This window comes from Lutra lutra, chromosome 2, assembly GCF_902655055.1.
Source record: "Lutra lutra chromosome 2, mLutLut1.2, whole genome shotgun sequence".
Taxonomy (NCBI): Eukaryota; Metazoa; Chordata; class Mammalia; order Carnivora; family Mustelidae; genus Lutra; species Lutra lutra.
In genome coordinates this window covers 49,045,878-49,066,615 of record NC_062279.1, presented here as the reverse complement: position 1 = coordinate 49,066,615, position 20,738 = coordinate 49,045,878, and the positions used below count along the sequence as shown (strand labels likewise).

At 46.0% G+C, this 20,738-nt stretch overlaps 1 pseudogene; it reads left to right on the top strand.

Moving 5' to 3' along the window:
* Positions 1 to 6,442, top strand: part of LOC125094047 (histo-blood group ABO system transferase-like) — a 39,893-nt pseudogene extending 33,451 nt beyond the window's left edge.
* The last annotated feature ends 14,296 nt before the right edge of the window (positions 6,443 to 20,738 follow it).

Here is a 20,738-nt window from a genome sequence, read left to right as displayed (position 1 = left end):
TTAAAAAAAGAAAACGGTAAGAGTTAAAAAAAATTTAGCAGAAGAAGAGAAAAAGAAAAAAAATTGAAAAAGAGAAAAAAAATTAAATTAACTGCAAGGCTAAAAAATCATGGGGAGAAAGCCATGAGTTCCGTGCTTTGCTTTCTTCTCCTCTGGAATTCCGCCGCTCTCCTTGGTAGGTGAACTTGGTCCTGGCTGGGTTTCCCGTTGATCTTCTGGGGGAGGGGCCTGTTGTAGTGATTCTCAAGCGTCTTTGCCCCAGGCGGAGTTGCACCGCCCTTACCCGGGGCCGCGCTGAGTAATCCGCTCCGGTTTGCTGGGTTTGCTTTCGGGAGCTTTTGTTCCCTCAGCGCTTTCCGTAGAGTCCGGAGGACGGGAATAAAGATGGCGGCCTCCCGGTCTCCGGCCCGGAGGAGCCAAGAGCCCGGGGCCCCACTCCTCAGTGCGCCCTCAGAGAACACACCCAATGACTCCCGCCACCCTGGCCTCCGGCCGCGCTCCGAGCTGACCGAGCCTGCGACCGGTTCAAGGCAACCCCGAGCTGAGAGTCACTCCTCGGCTCTGTCTCTGTAGCCGGCTTCCCCGTTCTAATACCGGTAAGCTCTGCGACACTCAGACACCCCCGATCCTTCTGCGACCCTGCGGGAGCTGAGGCCGCGCTGACCCCGCCTGGGCTTCACCCCAGTTAAGCCTCTGGAGCGATGTCCCTCAGCGGAACAGACTTTTAAAAGTCCTGATTTTGCTCCGTTGCTCCGCCGCTTGCCGGGAGCCGGCCCCTCCCCCCGCGGTCTATCTTCCCGTCGCTTTGGATTCACTTTTCCGCCAGTCCTACCTTGCAGAAAGTGGTTGATTTTCTGTTTCTGGAATTGCTGTTCTTCTTCTCTTCAATCTCCCATTGGATTTGTAGGTGTTTGCAATCTTTAGATAAGCTATTTAGCTGATCTCCCGCTACCCGAAGTAGTCTCAGCCTGCTACTTCTCTGCCATCTTGACTCCTCCTCAATAGTATGTAGTTTTAAACATACTCTATACTATGGCGGTGATAGGAAAAGTGCACGATGGGGTCAGAAAGGGGAATTGGAGTTCCAAGAAGCAGGTTGGAGTAGTCAGGGGGTAGTGGGTGTCTCATGGAGGAAGGGACCAGGAGACTTATCGCGAATTACCCCAGTGCAGCATCAGGATGTGTGCTCTGCCTGACCCACGACCCCTGGGGCACTGGGGGCATTCTAGCTCCAGAGGATCTACAGACTGCAAATTGGCCTGAGCAGAGCCTCCGTGGTATGTCTTCTTGGTTCCTGAGTGTGGCTCTTTCTCTGCTTCTGGAAGTTGATTCTCCTTTTGTTTTCCTCTGAGCAGCACTATTTTGTGTGGATTCAGTGCTGGTAGTTGACACGAATTCTTTCTGAAAAGAAGTAGAATAGAAGTCATCCTTGTTTCCTAAATAAACCTGAATATATTCAATAGTCATCACCTTTTCCCAGGCCCCTGGGCCTTCATCTGCTGGCCAAGTCTGAGATTTTTGGAAACATCTTCTATTTTTAACAGGTTTAAAGAATTAGTTTGGTTTTTTAAAAAATCAACCAAGTCACACTTTTCATAATCTATACTATGATCTGTAAACGCTGAATGAACAAGGCTTGACTGGATGAAGGAAGAATTAGCTTTGCAGTGGGGTTTGTGCCAATGTTTACCCTCTGTTGCCCCCGTGTGGCCACTCTCCAGATAGCACGTGGCCAAATGTATTCCAACTTAGATTCAAGAGAGAATAAGACAGAAGAAGGTTGGTCCCTGAATTCCTTAACTCCTAAAAACCATCCTCTAATTTATAAGCGATATTCTACATCAAGATATCTTAACTAGATATTATGTCAATGTCAAGTTGCATACAGTAACTATGGGCAGCTTTTTGTATGTCAATCTTACCTGCCCAAAGTGAATTAAAAAAATAAATAAAATGGGCGAGGATATTGTCACCACAGCATCGAGCACATTACCTGTCCCAGGAGATAAATAACTAAACATAATTATTGTTTCATCTCAGCTGAGGACCAGGTCCTATGGGTACCTGGCAGGTAGCATCTGTGGCCAGCTGCCCATCTCCCCCCGACACCCACACCCAGCTCAGAACATTTTCTGCTATGCTCAAGAGTAGCAAAATGATGATCCAGTGCAGGTGTGACTCCCTTCTGTCAGGCATGTTTGCTTCCAACAGGTAGAAAAATGGGCCAGTTCACAAACACATGACATGTCCTTTTGGTTCCTTGCTATCTTCCTCCCCTTTTGGTCACCCAGGTCCTTAACCTTTGGCTCCTGTGAGAATGTGGGTTTGCAGAACCTTTCTGTTGACATTTCAAAGTGTAGATCTGTGTTGTTACCCCTTCCCCCATGGATGGATATTTGCATATTTTCTAGGTTTTGCCTATTAGAAATGCTGCTGCTTTGAATATTCCTGTACATTTTTGTTTGTTTGTTTATTTGTTTGAACCAGTGTTTTTAATTGGGGGGGTGGTATATATCTAGGAGAACAATTGTTGAAACATGGTAATACTACTTTGATCTATTCGAATAAATGCCAAGCTATTTTACATGTAGAATGCACCATTTTCCACAACTGAGGCTTAATGATTTCAGTTTCTCAACATCTTTTTGTTATTTTTAGTTTTCTTGACCATAGTGATTCTACTCATGTAAAAGGACATCTAACTGGTTTAAATCTTCATTTCCCTAAAGACTAATGATGTTTAACATCTATTCATGTGCCATTCACCATTTGTATGATTTTTCTGGAGGAGGGTCTATCCAAGTCCTTCGTCCATTTTTTTTTCCTTTGTCCATTTTTAAAATGGGGTTGTCTTTTTGTTGAGGTGTTGTAGAAGCTCTTTATATATTCTGGGCAACAGACTCTTATTAGATAAATAAGGTACAAATATTTCCTGGGGCTGTCTTTTCACTTTCTGGAAAGTATCTTGTGATATACAAAGATTTTTAAATTTTTTGTACAATTTCTTTTTTAAGAGTGAGTGAGAGAGTGTGTGCAAGTGGACAAGGGCAAAGGGAGAAGGAAAGAGAATCTTAAGCAGGCCCCACAATCAGTGTGGAGCCTGATGTGGTGCTCAATCTCATGACACTGAGATCATGATCTAAGCCAAAATTAAGCATCAGATGGTTAACCAACTAAGCCACCCAGGCGCCCAGGACAGATCTTTAATTTTGAGGATATTATTTTATCTAGTTTTTTCTTTCCCTTCTTATGCTTTGGTGTCACATCTAAAAGCATTGCTAAATCCAAGGTAATGAAGACTGATCCCCATTTGTTTCTTCTAGAGTTTATCATTTTACCTCTTACATGTAAGCCTTTAACTTACTTTGAGTTAATGTCTATATGTGGTTTAAGGTAAGGGTCCAGTTCCATTCCTCTGTACATGGATAGCTGATTGTCTCTCACCCTTTGTTGAAAAGACCATTCTGTCCCCACAGTGTAATATTGTCCACCCTTGTCAAAATTCAGAGGACCATAGATGAAAGGGTTTATTTCTGGGCTCTCTGTTAAATCCCACTGATCTCTATGCACACTTAAGATATTTTTTTACTTCATTTATTTAAAAAATTGCTACAATTTATATTCAATTAATTCACATAGAATGTATTACTTGTTTCAGGGTATATGCATACCTTTACAACAGTATCACAATGTTTTATTTACATTGCTTTGTATTAAGATTTGAACTTTGAAAGTATGACCTTTCACCTTTCATTTTCTTTTTCAAGATTGTTTTGGCTATCTTGTGGTCCCTTAAAATTCCTTATGACTGTTACGATTAGCTTGTATAATTCTTCCCAAAGGCCTTTGTGAAATTTCTTGGGAACACATTGAATTTCCACATTGCACTGGGTACTGTTGCCATCTTATCAATAGCCTTTTCATCACCATGGGTGTCCTCAGATTTATTTAGGTTTCCCTGACTTTCTTTCAGCAATTTTTTGTAACTTTTGGTGTACAAGACATACACCTTGATGACGTCTATTCCTAAGTATTTTGTCAATGTTGGTGTTCCCTAAAATGGAATTGTTTTCTTAAATTCCTTTTTGGATAATTCGTTGCTAGTGTATACAAATAAGAGACATTTTTGTGTCTTGATATTTTGTCCTGTAACTTTGCAGAATTAGGGAACTGGCTGTAATCATTTTTTGTTGATTCTTTAGGAAGCTCTCTACATAAAATGATGGCATCTCTGGTCTCTGAACTGACCTAGTTCTACTGTTTTCTTTCACATGTGGATTCCTTGTTTCTTACCTTACTGTTCTGCATAGAACTTTCAGTACAATACTGAGCAAGGAGTAAAAGCCAGCATGATGGACTTGTTTGTGATTTCAGAGTAGAGCTATCGGTCCTTAAAATTGAGCATGGTGTTCGATTAGGGTTAGGGTGGGGTTAGGATTAGGGGTTAGGGTTAGGGCCTCCCTGTCCTCTGCTGTACAGAGCCCAGTCTTCCCCAGTAACCAGAGTGATCTTTTCAGAACATCACCTTTGAGCCTCTCTGTGATCCACTCCCCGGTTGCCCATCCTCTCCAGCCTCACCTTTCCCAGTGAATCCCCCAACCCCATGGGCCCCCCCAGGTGTGTGGTCCTTCCACATGTGCCACAGGCCTGACTCCAGGCCTTTACATTCTCTCTGCCCTCTGCCAGGGGCACTCTTCTCTCCCCTGTTTCATGTCTGCCTTGTTCCCCTGTTGGCTAGACCTGGACTTCTCCCCAGTGACCTGACTTGTATCTGGTGGGTGTGTGTGGCCTTGTCCCCTATTTTAATGTAGTTCCCACTTTCCCTGTGTGAGTGATTTACTAACCTGCCAGATATGGGGCATTCACAGGGAAGTAGCCTTGGTGTCTGTGTGGAAAAAAAATCAGTCTCAGGGTGCCTGGGTGGCTTAGACATTAAGTCTCTCTTGTTGGCACAGGTCGTGATCCCAGGGCCCTGGGATCGAAGCCCGCCATGTCAGGTTCCCTGCTTAGGAGGGAGCATGCTTCTCCCTCTCACTTCCCCTGCTTGTGTTCCCTCTCTAGCTGTCTCTCTCTCTGTCAAATAAATAAATAAAACCTAAAGAAAAATCTGTCTCAGAGGGGCTCATCACCCTTGGTGACAAAGCTGGACCTGATTCCTTATCTGGAGGATTTTGAGGTTGACAGACTCCTAGGAATAGCAGTGGTTGACTGATGGACCTTGTCAGCAAGAGGCCCAATAATCTTCAAGGGAAAACCCTATAGGGGGTGGAAATAGCTCTGTGGGGGCCAGCGACAGCCCACTCAAACAAAGTGGGGAAGGTGACCAGCCTTCCTGATTCTATCCAGTCTGTAGGCTATAGAAAGGAGGGCTGTGCCCAAATGTGCTCCACTCCTGGCAGGTGAGGACAGGAGCTGCAGGGGGTCGGCCAGGGGAGGGCACCTGCAGGATTTGCTTGGGAGCTCGGCACAGGGGGAGTGTTTCTGGCTTCAGAATGCTGACTGTGGGGTTGGTTTCCTGCCTCTGAAGCCTCAGGCTCCCCTTTGTATGATAGGGTACTGATGGCCCCCATCTCTGGGAGCAGAAGGTAGGGAGGTCCCATGAGCAGACTTGCTCAGGACAGGCTGGGAGAGTGACTGTTGCTTAAAGCAACTTAGGGCCTGTCCCCTTGAAGAATGTGCACATGTCCATGGCCACCAGCTCTGGGGTCCTGCTGCCAGCCTCTGACAGTGACCTTCCTCCCACCTTGTCCCTCATCCCTGTAGATAGGTGGTCTTCCTGGAGCTGTTTCTGCAGAGGGCAGAGAAGCCCATCATGGTGAGACACAGAGTCACCTACTAGGTCATCACCAGCCAGCGGGCTGCCAGGCCCGTGTGCACCTCTGGGAGGTCTGAAGGGTGGTGGTCCTCGAGGTCCCTGGCACCCCACACTGGCAGGATTGTCCATGTCCACGCAGCGCATGGCGATGGTCAGCTGCTTCTGTGAGCAGTCCTTCCTCTGTGAGGTGGACGACCTGGTGTGCGTGGATGTGGACATGAAGTTCTGTGATCATATGGGCATGGAGATCCTGTCCGCCTTCTTTGGCACCCTGTACCCCAGATTCTACTGGATGGCTCATGAAGACTTCAGGTCTCAGCACCAGCCACATTTCCAGGCAACATCCCCAGGGACCAGGGCAATATTTACTACATAGGGGCCTTTTGTGGGGGGTTGGTAGTAGAGGTTCACCAACTGACCTTGGCCTGTCTCCAGGCAATGGGGGTCAACCTGGCCAATGGGATTGAGGTTATGTGGTGTGATGAGAGCCACTTGAAGAGGTACCTGCTGTACCACAAGCCCAGCAAGATGCTATCCCCAGAGGACCTGTGGGACCCGTGGGGGCTGTGCTGCCTACCTGTCCTTCATGAAGAAGCTGAGATTCAGGCTGTGCCCAAAAATCACTAGAACATCCCAGACCCATGAGGGGATGTCACCGTCTCCATCAGGAGATGCTGTCCTGAGCAGAGCTGTCATACCAGATTCCTACTTCTATTCCCTTGAGGAAGACCTTGGAGCCCAGCACTGCCCACACGGGCATGTCCTGGGCACCCAGCTGCACCGGCACACAGGAGGCCTGCCTGGCAACACAAGGTCCTCTCTTTGGGGTCACTACATTTTGATAACTTCTGGGTCATTTGGAGCTGTGACGGCTCCAGTTTTATGTTGGATGTTTTTCCCGTGTCAATGCTGAGCAGCCATCTTTTAAAAAAACAATCAAGGGGAAACGTTTTTTTCCTGGTTCTAGGCAAACACTGCCTGGTGGGGCTTAGAATGGTCCTACAGCAGCCTGGAGCCAGGATGGCCTCTGGTTGGGTCTTCCCTCCCAGTCTGTGCCCCTTGCCATGGCCATGGGGCTTCAGGGTTCAGGGTGCACTGAGCCACCTGTCAGACCTCCAGTCCCTTGACCTCCAGAGACCGTGGCCATGGCTGCTAACTCAGCCTCCAGGAACACGGAGCCCTCTGGGTTATATATAGTTCCTGCCTTGGTTTTATGTTTCTATTATTTTTATTTAATTTAGTTTTTAAAATTTAAATTCATTAGCCAACATACAGTACATCAGCAGATTTTAATGTAGTGTTCAGTGATTCATTAGTTACCTGTAACACCCAGTGCTCATCACAACATGTGCCCTCCTTAATACCTGTCACCCAGCTACCCCCATCTCCCCACACCCCTCCAATCTGCAGCCTTCAGCTTGATTCCTGGAGTCCAGAGTCTCTGGTGGTTTGTCTTCCTCTCTGATTTCTTCCCATTCAGTTTTCCCTCCCTTCCCATGTGGTGGTCCACTCTATTCCTTATGTTCCACGTATGAGTAAAACCATATGATAATTGTGTTTCTCTGCTTGACTTTTTTCACTCAGCATAATCCCCTCCAGTTCCATCCATGTCAGTGCAAATGGTGGGTATTCATCCTTTCTGATGGCTGAGTAATACTCCATTATATATATGGATGATATCTTCTTTATCCATTCATCTGTTGAAGGACATCTAGGCTCTTTCCACAATTTGGCTATTGTAGACATTGCTGCTATGAACATTGGGGTGCAAGTGCCCCTTTCAGATCACTACATTTGTATCTTTTGGGTATATACACAGTAACACAGTTGCAGTGTTGTAAGGAAGCTCTATTTTTTATTTCTCTTTTTTAATTTTTTATTTCTTTTCAGTGTACCAGAATTCATTGTTTATGCACCATACCCAGTGCTCCATGCAATACTTGCCCTCCATAATACCCACCACCAGGCTCACCCAACCTCCCACCCCTCGCCCCTTTAAAACCCTCAGATTGTTTTTCAGAGTCCATAGTTTCTCATGGTTCATCTCCCCCTCCAGTTTCCCCCAACTCCCGTCTCCTCTCCATCTCCCCATGTGCCCCATGTTATTTCTTATGCTCCCCAAATAAGTGAAACCCTATGATAATTGACTCTCTCTGCTTGACGTATTTCACTCAGCATAATCTCTTCCAGTCCCGTCCATGTTGATACAAAAGTTGGCTATTCATCCTTTCTGATGGAGGCATAATACTCCATAGCATATATGGACCACATCTTCCTTGTCCATTCATCCGTTGAAGGGCATCTTGGTTCTTTCCACAGTTTGGCGACCGTGGCCATTGCTGCTATAAACATTGGGGTACAGATGGCCCTTCTTTTCACTACCTCTCTATCTTTGGGATAAATACCCAATAGTGCAATTGCAAGGTCATAGGGAAGCTCTATTTTATTTCTTAAGGAATCTCCACACTGTTTTCCAAAGTGGCTGCACCAACTTGCATTCCCACCAACAGTGTAAGAGGGTTCTCCTTTCTCCACATCCTCTCCAACACATGTTGTTTACTCTCTCGTTAATTTTGGCCATTCTAACTGGTGTGAGGTGCTATCTCAATGTGGTTTTGATTTGAATCTCCCTGATGGCTAGTGATGATGAACATTTTTTCATGTGTCTGATAGCCATTTGTATGTCTTCATTGGAGAAGTGTCTGTTCATGTCTTCTGCCCATTTTTTGACATGATTATCTGTATTGTGTGTGTTGAGTTTGAGAAGTTCTTTATAGATCCTAGATATCAGCCCTTTGTCTGTACTGTCATTTGTGAATATCTTCTCCCATTCTGTGGGTTGCCTCTTTGTTTTGTTGACTGTTTCCTTTGCCTTTGGAGACATATCTTGAAAGAAGTTGCTGTGGCTGATATCAAAGAGGTTACTGCCTATGTTCTTCTCTAATATTCTGATGGATTCCTGCCTCACATTGAGGTCTTTTATCCATTTCAAGTTTATCTTTGTGTGTGGTGTAAGAGAATGGTCGAGTTTTATTCTTCTACATATAGCTGTCCAATTTTCCCAGCACCATTTATTGAAGAGACCGTCTCTTTTCCACTGTACATTTTTTCCCGCTTTGTCAAAGATTATTTGACCATAGAGTTGAGGGTCCATATCTGAGCTCTCTAATCTGTTCCACTGGTTTCTCTCTGTTTTTGTGCCAGTACCATGCTGTCTTAGTGATCACAGCTTTGTAGTAAAGTTTGAAATCAGGTAACGTGATGCCCCCAGTTTTGTTTTTCTTTTTCAACATTTCTTTAGCAATTTGAGGTCCCTTCTGATTCCATACAAATTTCAGGATTGCTTGCTCCAGCTCTTTGAAAAGTGCCGGTGGAATTTTGATTGGAATGGCATTGAAAGTATAGATTGCTCTAGGCGGTATAGACATTTTTTTTCCTTTTTTTTAATTTTTAAAATTTATTTTCAGCGTAACAGTATTCATTGTTTTTGCACCACACCCAGTGCTCTATGCAATCCATGCCCTCTCCAATACCCACCACCTGGTTCCCCCAACCTCCCACCCCCCCACCCCTTCAAGACCTTCAGATTGTTTTTCAGAGTCCATAGTCTCTCATGGTTCACCTCCCCTTCCAATTTCCCTCAACTCCCTTTTCCTATCTAACTCCCCTTCTCCTCTGTGCTATTTGTTATGCTCCACAAATAAGTGAAACCATATGATAATTGACTCTCTCTGCTTGACTTATTTCACTCAGCATAATCTCTTCCAGTCCCATCCATGTTGCTATAAAAGTTGGGTATTCATCCTTTCTGATGGAGGCATAATACTCCATAGTGTATATGGACCACATCTTCCTTATCCATTCGTCTGTTGAAGGGCATCTTGGTTCTTTCCACAGTTTGGTGACTGTGGCCATTGCTGCTATAAACATTGGGGTACAGATGGCCCTTCTTTTCACTTCACCTGTATCTTTGGGATAAATACCCAGTATTGCAATTGCAGGGTCCTAGGGAAGCTCTATTTTTAATTTCTTGAGGAATCTCCACACTGTTCTCCAAAGAGGCTGCACCAACTGGCATTCCCACCAACAGTGTAAGAGGGTTCCCCTTTCTCCACATCCTCTCCAACACATGTTGTTTCCTGTCTTGCTAGTTTTGGCCATTCTAAGTGGGGTAAGGTGGTATCTCAATGTGATTTTAATTTGAATCTCCCTGATGGCTAGTGATGATGAACATTTTTTCATGTGTCTGATAGCCATTTGTATGTCTTCATTGGAGAACTGTCTGTTCATATCTTCTGCCCATTTTTTGATATGATTATCTGTATTGTGTGTGTTGAGTTTGAGAAGTTCTTTATAGATCCTAGATATCAGCCCTTTGTCTGTACTGTCATTTGTGAATATCTTCTCCCATTCCGTGGGTTGCCTCTTTGTTTTGTTGACTGTTTCCTTTGCTGTTCAGAAGCTTTTGACTTTGATGAAGTCCCAAAAGTTCATTTTTGCTTTTGTTTCCTTTGCCTTTGGAGACATATCTTGAAAGAAGTTGCTGTGGCTGATATCGAAGAGGTTGCTGCCTATATTCTCCTCTAGGATTCTGATGGATTCCTGTCTCACATTGAGGTCTTTTATCCATCTTGAGTTTACCTTTGTGTACGGTGTAAGAGAATGGTCGAGTTTCATTCTTCTACATATAGCTGTCCAGTTTTCCCAGCACCATTCATTGAAGAGACTGTCTTTTTTCCACTCTATATTTTTTCCTGTTTTGTCGAAGATTATTTGACCATAGAATTGAGGGTCCATATCTGGGCTCTCTAATCTGTTCCACTGGTCTATGTGTTTTTATGCCAGTACCATGCTGTCTTGGTGATCACAGCTTTGTAGTAAAGCTTGAAATCAGGTAACGTGATGCTCCCAGTTTTATTTTTGTTTTTCAACATTTCCTTAGCGATTTGGGGTCTCTTCTGATTCCATACAAATTTTTGGATTATTTGCTCCAGCTCTTTGAAAAATACTGGTTGAATTTTGATCAGAATGGCATTAAAAGTATAAATTGCTCTAGGCAGTATAGACATTTTAACTATGTTTATTCTTCTGATCCAAGAACATGGAATGGTCTTCCATCTTTTTGTGTCTTCTTCAATTTCTTTCATGAGTGTTCTGTAGTTCCTCGAGTACAGATCCTTTACCTCTTTGGTTAGGTTTATTCCCAGGTATCTTATGGTTCTTGGTGCTATAGTAAATGGAATCAATTCTCTAATTTCCCTTTCTGTATTTTCATTGTTAGTGTATAAGAAAGCCACTGATTTCTGTACATTGACTTTGTATCCTGCCACGTTGCTGAATTGTTGTATGAGTTTGAGGAGTTTGGGGGTGGAGTCTTTTGGGTTTTCCATATAAAGAATCATGTCATCTGTGAAGAGAGAGAGTTTGACTTCTTCATTACCAATTTGGATACCTTTTATTTCTCTTTGTCTGCTTGCTGTTGCTAGGACTTCTAATGTTATGTTGAACAAGAGTGGTGAGAGTGGGCATCCTTGTCGTGTTCCAGATCTCAGTGAGAAGGCTGTGAGCTTTTTCCCATTGAGGATGATATTTGCTGTGGGTTTTTCATAGATATATTTTATGAAGTTGAGGAATATTCCCTCTATCCCTATATTTTGAAGTGTTTTAATCAGGAACAGATGCTGGATTTTGTCAAATGCTTTTTCTGCATCAATTGAGAGGACCATGTGGTTCTTGTCTCTTCTCTTACTGATTTGTTCTATCACATTGATTGATTTGCGAATGTTGAACCACCCTTGCATTCCATGGATAAAATCCCACATGGTCATGGTGGAATCATCTTTTTAACATACTGTTGAATCCTATTAGCTAGGATCTTGTTGAGAATCTTGGCATCCATGTTCATCAGGGATATTGGTCTGAAATTCTCCTTTTTGGTGTGGTCTTTGCCTGGTTTGGGGATCAGGCTAATGCTGGCTTCATAGAAAGAGTCTGCAAGTTTTCCTTCTGTTTCTATTTTTTGAAACAGCTTCAGGAAAATAGGTATTATTTCTTCTTTGAATGTTTGTTAGAATTCTCCAGGGAAATTGTCAGATCCTGGGCTCTTGTTTTTTGGGAGATTTTTGATCACTACTTTAATCTCGCTACTAGATATCAGTCTATTCAGGTTGTCAGTTTCTTCCTGGTTCAATTTTGGAAGTTTATAGTTTTCCAGGGATGCATCCATTTAATCTAGGTTGCTTAACTTATTAGCTAAAGACCACCTTGCTTGAGAATGCTTGGATCAGGGCGCCTGGGTGGCTCAGTGGGTTAAGCTGCTGCCTTCGGCTCAGGTCATGATCTCAGGGTCCTGGGATTGAGTCCCACATCGGGTTCTCTGCTCAGCGGAGATCCTGCTTCCCTCTCTCTCTCTCTCTGCCTGCCTCTCCATCTACTTGTGATCTCTCTCTGTCAAATAAATAAATAAAATCTTTAAAAAAAAAAAAAAAAGAATGCTTGGATCAACCAGAAAATCAAAGAACTTAAACAATTCATGGAAACCAATGAGAATGAAGACACTTTGGTCCAAAACCTATGGGATACAGCAAAGGCGGTCCTAAGGGGGAAATACATAGCCATCCAAGCCTCCCTCAAAGAAATTGAAAAATCCAGAATACACCAGCTGTCTCTGCACCTTAAAGAACTGGAGAATCAACAACAAATTAAACCAACTCCACACACAAGAAGGGAAATAATCAAGATTAGAGCAGAGACCAATGAGATAGAAACTAGAGATAAAGTAGAATGCATCAATGAAACTAGAAGCTGGTTTTTTTTAAAGAATCAATAAGATCGATAAGCCATTGGCCAAACCAATCGAAAAGAAAAGAGAGAAGGCCCAAATTAATAAAATTATGAATGAAAAAGGAGAGATCACAACTAACACCAAGGAAACAAACAACCATCAGAAATTATTATCAACGGTTTTTTTTTAAGATTTTATTTATTTATTTGAGAGATGGAGATCACAAGTAGGCGGAGAAGCAGGCAGAGAGAGAGGAGGAAGCAGGCTCCCTGCTGAGCAGAGAGCCCGATGCGGGGCTCGATCCCAGGACCCTGAGATCATGACCTGAGCCGAAGGCAGAGGCTTTAACCCACTGAGCCACCCAGGTGCCCCAACAGTTATTTTTAATTTCTTGAGGATCTTCCACACTGTTTTCCAGGGTACATCACCACGTGCATTCCTAACAGTGTAAAAGGGTTCCCCTTTCTCCACATCCTCACTAACATCTAACTAACATCTGTCATTTCCCGACTTGTTCATTTTAGCCATTCTGACTGGTGTAAGGTGGTATCTCCTTATAGTTTTCATTTGTATTTCCCTAATGTTGAGGGATGGTGAACACTTTTTTATGTGTTTGTTGGCCATCTGGATGTCTTCTTTGGAGAAATGTCTGTTCATGCCTTTGGTCTATTTCTTGATTGGATTATTGTTCTGTGGGTATTGAGTTTGGTAAGTTCTTTCTAGATTTTGAATACTAGCCCTTTATCTGATACATCATTTGAAAATATCTTCTCTCATTCTGTTTGTTGTCTTTTGGTTTTGTTGACTGTTCTCTTTGCTGTGCAAAAGCTCAATCTTGTTGAAATCCCAAGTTCATTTTTGCTTTTGTTTCCTTCTCTTTTGGAGACGTGTCTAGCAAGAAGTTGCTGTGGGTGAGGTCGAAGAGTTGCTCGCTCTGTTCTCCTCAAGGATTTGGGTGAATTCCTGTCTCACCTTGAGGTCTTTCATCCATTTGGAATCTATTTTTGTGTATCATATAAGGAAATGGTCCAGTTTCATTCTTCTGCATGTGGCTGTCCTGTGTCCCTATAACCATTTATTGAAGAGACTGTCTTTCTTCCATTGGATATTCTTACCTGCTTTGTTGAAGATTAGTTGGCAGTAGAGTTGAGGGTCTATTTCTGGGTTCTCTATTCTGTTCCATGAATCTCTGTGTCTGTTTTTGTGCCAGTACCATACTGTCTTGATGGTCACTGCTTTGTAATACAGCTTCTGATCACCTACCTTGGTTGTAAGTGGTTATTTCTGTGCTGGCATTTGTGAAATGTGGGCACTCACTCAGTCTGGATGCACATCCTGTTGAGATTCCTCAGTGCCCACTTGTGGGTCTGCATTTTGTCCTCATCTGCCTTCACTACGTCTCAGCTAGCATTCGCTGAGTACCTCTAGTGAGCTCAGTCCCCAGCTCAGATACAGGATCCCTGTCCTCCTGGGACTTGTGATAACCCCATCCTCTTGACTCACCCCATCCTCCTGACTCACTTCTTTCCTATTATGGTGTAATTGACATACAACTGATAAGCATGTTTCAGGGTACAGTTCCGTGGCAATAAGTACATTCACTGTTCTGCACCTGCCACCTCCATCCATCACCACCAGTTCTTCATCATCCCAACCTGAACCTCTACCCATGAGACCCAAAACTCCCATTCCCCCTCCCCAGCATCCAACAGCTCCTTCCATCTCTTTGAGTAGGAGTGCTCTCTGTCTCTCACAAGTAGGGTCCTCCAGTATCAGTCCTTTAGGGACTGACTTATTTCATGTAGCTCAGTGGTCTCAGTTTCTGTCCCCATGACCCAGGATCTGACACACTTTTGCCCCAAAGGAATCTCTCGGCCCTCTCCTGTCTAAGTCGAGCCTCCTCAGTCCTCTCTGCTCCCCTCTTGTTCCTCCTCAGCCTGAAGATGATCCCAACCAATCTGCAGCTTTGAAGACCAGTTCAGTCCAGAAATATACCCTGGGGGTCTGAGGCAATCTGTCCTGTTCATGTCAGGTGAGTGTATACACATGCCCACTAGCTTGCCACCTGCTCCTCTCACAGATGTCCTCATCTCAGGAGAGGGAAACATCAAGTCCAGACCCTTGGATGCCTCTGTGACTTATTGCTTTCCACCAACTCACCAAGTAGTGAGGTGTCTACTGGAGGACATTTGATGTCCAAACCATTTAAAGGCATATGTGAGTCTCTACTGCTTAGGGAAATGGATAAGAGTTGGGGGAAGTGGAAACCAAGCAGAATCACTGAAAGAAAGGCTGAGTGAAGAGGAGCTTTAGGGGAGAAGGGCCTGGTAGCTCTGATCTATTCCCAAGCCCCTGGGACACTGCATGCATGGGCTGGGTGCCTGCTCACGGCAGACCTGAGAAGGCCCTAGGCTCTGCCCTCTGGTGATTGTCAGACTCAGCAAGTAGGAAGTGAAGGTCAAGGCAGAGTGCTAAGAGGCCTGGCTGGTGCTGAAGGTGTATCCCGACACCCACACATCCAGAGCCCTCCTCCCTTCTGCAAACACTGGAAGTTGTTTTGTTTTATTTTGTTTTTCTTTTTCTCCTCAGAAGGAGGGCAGTTTCCAGATGTTTAAGGAAATCTCGTGTAATCATCATTGACCACTATATTCACAGACCAGACACTTCTGTAGCCACACATGACAAGGGATACAGATTTGACAAAATCAATTCAGGAAATGTCACTAAGCCAACAGCAGAACTGCAATGAGAGGAGAAGCAGCAGTGAACCCTGGGGAGGGGAAGGACTGGTATTTGACTTGCAACATTACACTATTCACAGTGTCCCAGAGCAAAAGGCAGAGAGACGCAGGGTGGTGACACAGGAAAGGAATTTATTTCAGAGCAGCCAACACAGGAACTCAGAGAACTGGCATGGTCTCAAGATGCTGAAAACACCCCTGGGCTTTTACATGAGGAAAATCTAGGACAAAGTTTGGTGGGCAGGTGCTGGGGGTCAGTAAAGTACTGGTCAATCATTGCCTTGGGGTCCATCATGCAGGGTCTTGCTGGCATCTAGGAGTGGTTATTGCTTGAGGGGTCATTTAGGTCCCTGCTGGGTCTTTGACTTGAGTTAATAGATGAGCCTGAAGGAAGGATGTCATCAGTTAGGAAGTACAGACAAAGGTCAGAGGGCAGGTGGGTAAAGGCCTCTTTCACTCCGAGAGCAAGAGAGCTCTGAGCCTCTGCTACACACCTTGCCCTGCTCATCACTTCTAGCTGCCTGGTCCTGAGTTCTGTCCTTTTGATGAACTGGTCATCTGGTAAGTAACGTTTTTCTCTGAGTTCCATGAGCCACTCAAGCAGACTATTCGAACCTGAAAAGGAGGTTGTGGGGACCTTCAATCTGTAGCCATAGCTTAGAAACACAGGTGACCTGTCTGCCCAGCCACTGGCTGACCACTAAGTTAACAGCACGGGATTCAGTGGCCACACACAGCAAAGAACACAGACTTAACCAAGTTAGTTCAGAAAAGTCACTAAGCCAACAGTAGCAACTACAGTGAGCAGCCATAATGAAGCCTGGTGTAGGGAAGGTCTGATACTCAGGATGCTTCCGTTATAATATTCATCATCACACCCTGGACTTGTCAGTGGGGCCAAGTCCCCCGGCTGGGGGTCAGGTAGCTTCCTACAAGTTCCACCTGCCTCTTCCTGGCTCCACCAGCCATAAACAGCCCTTTGCTTCTTCCCAGCAGAGAGCAGTTTTAACCATGGTCAGGAAAACAGGATGGGTTTTCCTATCTCCCTCTACAACCACCCACTGTCCAGGGCTGCAAGAGAGGAAAGTTTCCTTCAACTCCACTTAAGGTCCCTGGCTGGGTCTAGAAATTGACAAAGACAGATGAACAGGAGAAATGCTGGCCAAGTGTATTGATTTTTTTGGTGGGAGCCTCACATGAACATGGAGACCAGCAGAGGCAACTGGAATGGATAGATCTTCTGCCTTTTAGACAAAGAAGGAATCAATGTGTGAGGAATTGAGAGACACAGGGGTTTGGACTGGGGCTGGTAAATGATAAATAAGTAACCAGGAAGATAAAGGTTAGTTTAACCAAGTTTGTTCCTATAGCCTTTGTGGCCCTAAATTCCATGACTCTGGTGATAAGCCTGTCCTCCCTGCAGTCTAGGCAGTGAAAGTGCCCCATGGGAGTATTCTGACCTGATTCAGGGAAGAGGGGCTGATGGATGGGAGATCAAAAGGAACTTTCGGCTTCTGCTCTATGTAAAATTCTTTCAGTTTCTATATTTAATATGCCAGGGGGCCAAATTTGGGGTAGTGTGTATTTACCTTTACTGGCCTGGTGCTGTACTCCATCTCCTCCTAGTATCCAGGACATTGAGTGGGTTGCTGTGGAGACTTCCCAGCCCTGGGGCAGCCTCTTGTCCCAGGAGACACCTGCCTTGAGGTGTCTTTCCACATGAGTGCCCTGTTGCTAAGGGTGGCTACCCCACCTCAGGGAGATTGGGTGAGAGCTGTAAATCTTACTTCAAGAAACTGACTTCATTTCCTGGGAATGGGTACCCAGTAGTGGGATCATACAGGAGTTCTATTTTTAGTATTTTGGGGAAGCTCCATGCTTTTCCCACCATGGCTGTGCCAACAAAGGTCAATTCCAGATGATTTTACCTATAAACCAGAGATTTTTCAAGAACTTCTCTGGCAGAGAACATTTTAAGGCCTTGTGAGGTATCCCAACCTTAGGAACAAACCAGTAACTCAGAAACTATCAAAATCAAGAACTGGTTCTCCCTCTTCCATTTGTGGCTGGTACGTTAGCCTGTGGCTCGATCCCACCTCAGGCAGCTAAAAGGTTGACTGACCAGGTCAGCTGACCTGACCACTGAGATAACTACTATTTCTAGAAATCCTTCGGGTGTGGCCAGGTTTCCCCACCTGTGCAAGATCAAGTTGGCAACCTCTGACAGTGGAGACCAGGGTCCTCCAAGCATGGTCCCTCCCCCATCCCCCAGTAGAGCCATGACACGGAGGGTTTAGGGGGATGGGAGCTGACCATAGGCAAAACCACCCAAGATTCCTACTGCCCCTAACTGACCTTCAGATGCTCCTCAATTACTCCTGAGCCTCTGGTGTCTTCCTGGATCCCTGACCTGGCTGTTTTGGGACAGCTTGTCCAGTCCTCACTTTCTGGGAGGGGAATTTGCTGGAGTCCGCAGTGTGTCCTGCTGCCCCACCTGGGTCGCTTTTTGAAGACACATTGTCTGGGCCGTTTGAGGACCCAAGACTGTGCGTCTGTGGCCTGGAGGTGTTTTGAGCAGAGCTGGTGGGATGGGAGGGCTGCAAGGCACAGAGGCAGATTTCTAGAAAGCTATCGGGTCCGTAGCATCCTACCATTTTTGAATCAAAGCCCTGAGATCCTTAAAATGCCAGCAATGTTACAGCATGGGCCAGAAAATCACATGTCTCTGTGCACCCAACACCATCTAAACTATTGGCCATTTCTTGCACTTGAGCTGAGCACAAAGGATTAAGAGTCAGGTCTTGAGGGGCAGTCCTAGGAGAGACTTTGTGTTTAGGGACAAAAGCCATCCAGACAAGCTTGTGCTATACCTCAGGAGGGGGCCTGTGTGGAGAGCCCAGCTGCCGACAGTGCTGTCCGCTCATGCTGCCTCAGCCCGCCCCAGTGCACTTGCTGCTGGAGGAGCACCTGTCCCATCCTCTCTGTGGAGGGCTCTTTCCTGCTCTAGTGGTGCCTCTTCCCCTGCCAGTCACCCAGTCTGCAGCCTGGGAGGGTGGGTGCCCCAATGATCTCCAGCCTGGGGGGTGGATTTAGTGCAGGTGGGACGTGGTCTCCAGCAGTTTTGAGCACCAGGACCCCACAGTGCTCACTCTCCTCCTGTGGGCTCACTGTGCCACGTCCTCTCTCAGGCTTCTTGGGCCCAACTCCTCTTCTGCTCCGGGACCACTCTTGGGCCAAGATCAAGACACTGGGACTGGGAACAGGACATCTGGACCTTCTGGACTCGTGCTTCCAGTGCCAGTGACATGGGCTCGCCTCAGTGATTCATCAGATGATACCCAGGGCAGGAACATGCAGGCCATTGCAAGGGAGTTGGCAAGTGACCCCAGAGGGAGCACACAGGCCTTTCACAAAACATGGGGCTCATGGAACCCACTGTGGGATGTGGGCATCCAGCCAAGGGGCATGGGGAGTCATGGCGAGGGTGGCCCTGGAGACGGGAGGGGAGACCACCGAAAGGTCGCAGAAAAGGCAGGAGACAAAGAAGATGATGGGAGAGAGCTTCCCAAGGAGGTTGATGGAAGGGTCAGAGTAACCCAGAGATCCTTGGGTCTCTGGAGATGTTAGCTGAAACGATGTCATTCAGTCAGAAAAGTTGTGTCACAAATCTCCAGTCAATGCTGGATGATTTACTCTTTGTTGCTTCTAGGAATCGGTGGGTATGGACCATTAGATCTCATAGTGCATGAAGTTAAAGATATACTTACTTTTCGTCACTTTTCTGAACTAGATTTTTCTTGACGAAGTGCTAAGCATGAGTCTATCCATTCTTTTCTTTGTGCAACTGGCTTCTGTTTTCAGGAGCAGGTTCCTGGTGCTCATCACCACGGTTAAGCCTGAGGACTGCTCCCTGTCACCTCCCACAGTGGACAAGACCACGTAGGTTTGGAGATGCTCGCTAATGAAGTCCCCATGCTCAGTAAAGAGATGGGACCCCAGATCTTCTGCTGAATGAGGGAGGGCAAGAGGGAGTGAGGATTGGAGAGAGGGAAGGAAAGGTGGGAGGGAGGGAGGATGAGAGGGGTAGAGGGGAGGGAGGGGAAGGAGGAAGGATATAAGAGAGTAAGGGAGGGAAGAGAGGGAGGGAGGGTGAGAGTTGGGGGGATGGGAGGGGGGGAGGCAGGGAGGACAGGTTGAAGAGAGAGGTAAGAGAGGGGTTGAAGGGAAGGAGGGGCGAATGAATGATGAGGTGAATAAGTGAGGTAGAGAAGGAGGGAGTGAAAGAGCAGAAGTCCGGTCCATAAAACAGGAGCCATTATTTGGGGTGAGGTCCGAGGGCATCATAGCCCAGGCCCTGCATGGTGGCTCGGGGCACGTCCATCTGTCCCTCCCAGTGCTGACCTCCCCTCAAACAATTCTGAATGTTCCTAGGATGGGATGGCAGGAGAGGGTCTCAGGAGGGGCTTTCTAGATCCTGTGCCCCAGAAGACACTGGACAGTCACTTCAGGGCATTCTATTATGAGGAATGGGACCAAGGATCCCATCCATCTCTTTGGGCATTAACATTGTGCCATTCCCTGCTCTGTCCACCACCACTGTGCTGAAAACTCCTGGGAAAAAACATCTGAAAAACCACACCAGAGTTTCCGGGTGTGAGTCCCAGCCCAAGCAGAGCTAGGTGACGGGTGCACCTGCAGCCTGGGTTGGGTGGTGCTCACTGTTCTCCCAGACAGGGATGCCTGTCACGCTTCTCTCCAGGGGGTCTGCATTGGACCTCTGCCTCCTCACATTCTTCCCCGTGGTGCCAGTCCCCAGACCAGACACCTGCCAGTCTGAAGGTGACTAGCGCTTCCTCCATAGGGTTTTCTTTTCCAGAATCATTTCCCAGGAGCTCCTGCATCTCTGACACATGCTCCCCATGTGCCTATCCTCCCCCTTGGATTTGCATTTGTTTAGTCTTTGTCTCTGTGGAACCCCACGACTTGGAGCATGGTTTGAACCAGAGGCAGGGGAAGCCTTTCTCTGGCCTTGGGTGTGAGCGATGTATTTGCCCTCTGTGGTGTGTCATCCAGCATCCAGCATTTCTCTGGTTTCTGTGTGGGCCACAGGAGGAACCAGCCTTGTGCTGTCTGGGGTCAGGCTGTGGTGTCTTAGCAGGAACAGGGGTCTCAGACCCAAGATTGTGCCCTTGATTCCTAAAGGGGCTTCTATGATTATATCTCATCTGTAATCCACTGGCATTTCAATAACAAATAAGGGAAATTCTCTGTCAAATAAATAGAAACAAACAAACTAATTAACCTGAGTCCTCTTTGAAAATAGGTGGGCAGACACAAAGGCACCTATGGCCTGATTCCACGTGCAGGAAGCATCCACAATAGGTGAAGGGAGAGAGAG